Below are 6,314 nucleotides of genomic sequence, written 5' to 3' on the forward strand. Positions count from 1 at the left end.
TGGGAGGATGACATATTGGGATTTGCTAGAGAAAAGTCTATGGCTGCAAGCGAGAGTTTTGCTTGCTTTGCCAGCTGCAACATCACATTGGTGGCTAACAATCATCTTGTGGTCAATCATGACCCCCAAGTCCCTTTCGGCCATGGTGCTAGCAAGCATAGCACTGCTGAGCCTATAAGCAGACTGCAGGTTTTTCTTCCCAAGGTGGAGTACCTTGCATTTTTCAGAGTTGAAGGCCATCAGGTTTTCCTCCGCCCATTTTCTGAGCCTGTCAAGGTCGGCCTGGATCACCATCCTCTCCTTGGGCGTGAACTCTTTTCCCCAAAATTTGGTGTCACCAGTCCACTCCTGACACCAATGTCCACATCATTAATGAGGATGTTGAAAAGGATAGGCCCAATGACAGAACCTTGGGTGACCCCACTGGTCATGGTGCACCACAATGATTGACTTTCATCAACTTACCACTCTCTGGGTCCGACCTTGAAGCCAAATCCCCAGCCAATGGACTGTGATGTAGCCAAGGCTATACTGGCAGTTGGGCAGTTTTTCTATAAGACGGTCATGGGATACCAGATCGAAAGCTTTTTTAAAGTCGAGATATATGACATTAGTCTCTTCTCCCTTATTCAGGTGATTTGTCACCTGGTCGTAGAAGGAGATGAGATTGGTCAGGCAAGACCTACCCGTAACAAACCCATGCTGGCTATCTCAACTTCTCTCAAGAAGTTGCCTTCAGCCAGTTTGTCAAGAATGGTATCTTTGATGATTTTCTGGAAGATCGTCCCGGGGATGGAGGTCAGGCTGATGAGCCCGTAGTTCCCCGGATCTACTTTCCTCCCTTTCTTGAGGATGGGCACCACACTGGCCTTCTTCCAATCCTTGGGCACTTTGCCTGAGCGCCATGTGTTCTCGAAGATCCGTGCCAATGGTCAAGCTATGATGCTAGCCAGCTCCTTAAGTACCCCAGGGTGTAAGCTGTCTGGGCCAGCTGACCTGAAGGTGTCAAACCTCTCAAGGTGTTCCTTCGCATGCTCAACATTGATGTAGGGTAATAGTTCTCCCTCACCCTGAATGTCCCATACTGTATTGGGCAGAGCTGTCCCTTGGGGCTGGTGAAAAACCGACACAAAATACCTGTTGAGCAGGTTGGCTTTTTCCTGGACATCAGTTGTCAGTTGACCCATATGGTTTAACAGGGGTCCAATGTTGCCCTTGCTTTTCCTCCGGCTCTCCACGTAACTATAAAAGGACTTTTTATTGTACTTGATACGTGTAGCTAGTTGGAGTTCAGTCACAGCTGTGGCTTTCCTGGTACATTTCCTACAGGTCCGGACCAGTGCAGAGTCCTTTGGGGTGGATCCAGCCTTCCATCCATTATAGGCCTTTCTTTTTAGATGCAGGAGGTTCCCTAGTTCCCTGCAGAGCCAAGGAGGCTGCTGTGTCCTTTTGCTGCCTTTCCTCTGAGATGGGATAGACATTGCTTGTGCTTTCAGGATCACTCCCTTGAGGAAAAACCACTCTTCCTGAACTCCCTTCCCCTTTGGGTCGTGGTCCCTTAGGGCCTTGCCAACAAGCCTTCTGAGCTTGTCAAAGTCAGCCTTCCTGAAGTTCAGGACTTCTGCTTTGCTGACTTGCCTGCTTTATGGCGGATGGTGAAGCTGATCAGCTCACGGTCGCTGTCTCCCAGCTTCCCTTCGATCATTAGGTCGCTGATTCAGTCATCCCCCATTGTCAGTACCAGGTCAAGCAGCGCTTTGCCTCTTGTCGGTCTGTAGACTTCTTGAGTCAGATAGAGCTCATCCACACACGAGGAAGCTTTGTGACTGTTCAGATGTGGCTGAGTGCTCTTCCCACGAGATGTCAGGGTAGTTGAAATCTCCCATGGCAACCATGCACCGGGAGCGTGCAGCCTCAGCTAGTTCCCTGGTGAATTCCTGATCAAGCTCTTGATCCTGGCTAGAGGATCAATTTGGACCTTTTAATTAGTCCCCTGATTCGATTCGGATTTGGAGATTTGCCACTGAATCGGGCCGAATCTCCTCCGAATCAAATCATCACTCAAGCTTCACACAGCCCTAATGGGTGAAGCCAATTCTGGAGTTAATGTCTCTTCCCTGAGAAAACCCTGCTTCCAGATAAATTAGTTTGGGCCCCATAGCCAAAATCCAAACCATACAGTGCTGTGTGGATCACTGTAATCACTCAGAAATTATTAAGTTGATACAGGGTACATACAGTATCCATAGTACTTATCCATAACATGTAGAGGTGACTACTGAGTAATTAGGGTACTAGGCTCCACATTGACTGAACTTTCAATCCATTCCAAGGATTGAAGTTTAGCCTCATTTGGAAGACACTGCAGTGGAAACAGCAGCCAAGAGAACCTTCAGATCATAGCTACTTTGGATTTCCAAGTCTTGTGATGCTGGTGACACTAAATGGAAAAAAACTGAGCCAATATGGGGGTGGGGAGAAAGCAGCTTTGAATGAGAAGATAAAAAAAATTCTCACATAGGAGTGTTTACACATACACAAATGCTTATCTAAAAAAATGAAGTACCTAAAATACCACAACACCTGGCACACACATTAATCATCCTGGTAACTGGCCATTTTAAAAAGAGGAAACATAAATATACAGATAATTTGGTTCTAGATAAGAGAAAACCTCTTAGAAACAAATTCTTAAAATAACTGAGTACGCTAAAATCATAAAGCACAGAGCTAGTGCTTGATATCATGGAAGTTTTGTTAACCAACATATCACTACAGAGCCCTTACCTTTCTAAGTATACAAGCTAAAAATGAATTTTATTAGTAAATATTAAGAGCCATGAACCAAAAGATGACAGCCATAAGGGAAATACAGTGTGCCCAAGCGAGGGACTAACATAAGAGGGATGGGGGGTGAGGAAGGGAACGCACCTAGGTTACAGAAAATAGTGTCAGCCAACTAAACCCAGGGGTGGAGGGAGAGTTGCAAGAAGATAGATGCACACAAATGGTCCACAGTGGTGGAGGGGGTAGGTTGAAGAAGTTAGTCTATAGGGTCTTATCGCGGGGGTCCTCTTCGGGAGGAGTGGAGTGTCCATCACTGAAGATTACTCTCAGAGTCCATTAGGTACAGAGGGGGATTCAGGTGGTCCACTCTGGGTCAGGCCTGATGGTGTCAGTGTACTGGTGATGTTCTGCGATGTGCTGGATGTAGATGTTGCGGGACCAAGAGATGGTGTTGGACATCATGAGGCAGCACATCAGCTTGGCATAATGGCAGGAGATACAGCAGGCATGCAAGACACTCCCGTTGCTGCGGTCCAAGGCTCCGAGCGTTCCCACGATTAGCATGTCTAAACAACAGCATATTCCAAGACCTCAGAACATGTTCTTACTGTGTTCAAAGGAAACCAGCTTCTATATGCAACTGTTAAACAGGCAAGTGCCTCTTACAACACAAACCTTAGAAACTTTAATTTGGATTTGTGAAGTAAACTGGTGAACCAACAAGAAATAACACTAAAGTTTCCAAACAAAATCATAACCTCATAGCAGGTGGGGTATTTTGGTAAAAGGTATAGTCAACGAGAAATTATTTACCGTACCCCACAGAAATGAGTAGGGTTGTGTAAATGCTTGTAAAAAGGGAAGGGTGGAATCTTCTGAGCTTCCCTTGAAATATATCCTGAAAAAAATATTCAGAAAAATTTTGTAGCCTCCTAGCTGGAACTTTTTGCTTCACTAACACACCACAGCCATTCAACCAGTTAACCTAATTGGCCCTAATAGGCACTGGTTCAAATATCCTTTGCTGGAAAAGTGTAATTCCAGATACAATGATCTAAACTGTTATTGTAGGCTGGGTTCCTTTATTTTTACTTATTTTAGGACTAATTAATGCTGAAGGCAATATGCCATGTAACCGCTGGTGGGAGAGCAGATCTAAGCTATTGCAAATACATTTATGTCACCCTGATCTTTGGAATGCCATTTAATTTGCTTAATATAGCTTGATGTGATATATTCTTGATTATCAGTGATGGCATGATTAGATACTTGTGCAGTTAATCATTTCTTTTTGCCTACTAAAGGTTAATAATTGACTCATACAGATCAAACTTCGAAACTATGGTCTGATTCCATTATTTTAAAATAGAATCAGGTTGAAAAATACACCATTTGGAGTTGACTCCAAAAAGTCTCACATTTAGGAATCTATGCTACCGAATGCCATCAGATCAGATGAAAAGGAGCACCTTTTTAAAGGCATCCTTTAAAGCCATAGTTATTTCCCCATAAAAACTCTTGTGTGAAAAATTGCAGGGGCAAGATCTTAGATGGAAAGAAAGGCTCATGCTAACTTCAGACAGGAAAAGCAAACCTCAAATGCAGTCAGAATCTTAGGGAGTTTTTTTATGTGCTCCAGGATGGGGGGTGGGGGGGCACTTTAATTAAAGCGCCCACAGTGTCATGTGTATTCAGCATCCCATTCTTCAAAATGGCAGCAGGGGCACTGCCATTTTGAAACACAGAGGTAGTGAATATACATGATGTAGAGGCTGCTGGAGCATGCTAATTAGCATGCTCCAGCAGATTTGATTAATCAAATCCATTTGATTCATCAAATGTGCTCTGATACATGCTAATTAGTGTGTGTTGGACCAGACATCTGGAGCATGTATAGGTGCCCTTAGGGACAGTGTCAAAATCTCTCTAAGCAAATGGTGGAACGCCTATTTTTACCAAGGCACCAGACCTTGTTGCGTACCCAGATGCCAGCTGTGCCCCTTCATCAACACAGACCACATCATCACTAGACCAAATAACACGGATTATAACATATTTGCTGTCATCTGCTTACAGTGCTCCTTTCCTGTCTACATTTTGTAGCTTTCATAGACATTAGGGCTGGAAGGGACCTCATGAGATCATCAGGTCCAGCCCCCTGCCCAAAGAGCAAGAAGTCTGCTGGGGTCAGATGATCCCAGCAAGATAAGCATCCAAACACTTTTTGAACGTGTCCAGAGTAGGCGCTTGCACCACTTCTGGAGGGAGTCTAGTCCATACTCTAGAGACTCGGGACAGTAAAGAAGTTTTTCCTTATGTCCAGTCTAGAATGGTCTTCCAGCAGTTTGTGACTGTTAGACCCTGTCTTCCCTTGGGGTACCTGGGTGAACAGATGTTTTTCCAGACCCTAATGCATACCCCTGATATACTTATATGCTGCCACCAAGTCCCCCCTACGCTTTTCCAGACTGAAGAGTCCCATGCCTCTTAGCCTCTCCTCATAAGGCCTGCTCTCTTGACCTCCGATCATGCATGTGGCTCTCCTTTGGATTCTCTCAAGCTTCTCCACATCCTTTCTAAAGCATGGAGCCCACAACTGGATACAGCACTCCAGCTGCCGCCTCACTGAGGCCCAATAAAGTGGGAGGATGACGTCTGGGGTCTTGCTTGAGATGCATCAGTAGATGCAAGCCAGGGTTTTATTTGCTTTGTTGGCTGTGGCGTCGCATTGGTGGCTCATATTCATCTTGTGGTCGGTCGTGAGCCCCAAGTCTTTTTCGGTCATAGTGCTAGTGAGTGCAGCACTGCTAAGCCTATAGGTCTAATATGGGTTCTTTCTCCTGAGGTACAACACCTTGCATTTCTCTATGTTGAAAGTTATCAGGTTTTGATCTGCCCATTTTGTGAGTCTGTCCAAATCAACCTGAATCCCCAGTCTATCCTTTAGTATGACCCCACTTCCCCATAATTTGGTGTTATCTGTAAATTTAGCCAGTCTACTTCTTACACCCGAATCCAGGTCATTTATGAGTATGTTAAAGAGTACTGGTCCAAGTACTGAACCCTGAGGGATGCTACTGGTCACCATACGCCATGTTGACTCGGTTCCATCGACTACCACTCTCTGGGTCAGACCACAGAGCCAGTTCCCCAGCCATCAGGCCATAAGGTTGTTGAGACCACAATTCCCCAATTTTGTCATGAGGACATCATGGGAGACCGAATCAAAGGCTTTTTTGAAATCCAAGTAAATGACATCAGCCTCTCCTCCCCTGTCCACCTGGTCATAGAAGGAGATGAGTTTGGTCAGGCATGACATATCCAAAATGAAACTGTGTTGGTTGTCTCTCAGGATGACGCCTTTCGTTAGCCTGTTGTTGATAGATTCTTTAATTATTTTTCCATAATTTTTCCAGGGATTGAGGCCAAACTGATTGGCCTATCGTTCCCTGGATTTTCCTTCCTTCCATCTTTTCTTGAAGATAGGCATCACATTGGCCCTCTTCCAATCTCCAGAAACCTCTCCT

Source organism: Crocodylus siamensis, chromosome 2 (genome assembly GCF_052110815.1).
Source record: "Crocodylus siamensis isolate JL-2025a chromosome 2, ASM5211081v1, whole genome shotgun sequence".
NCBI classification, from domain to species: domain Eukaryota; kingdom Metazoa; phylum Chordata; order Crocodylia; family Crocodylidae; genus Crocodylus; species Crocodylus siamensis.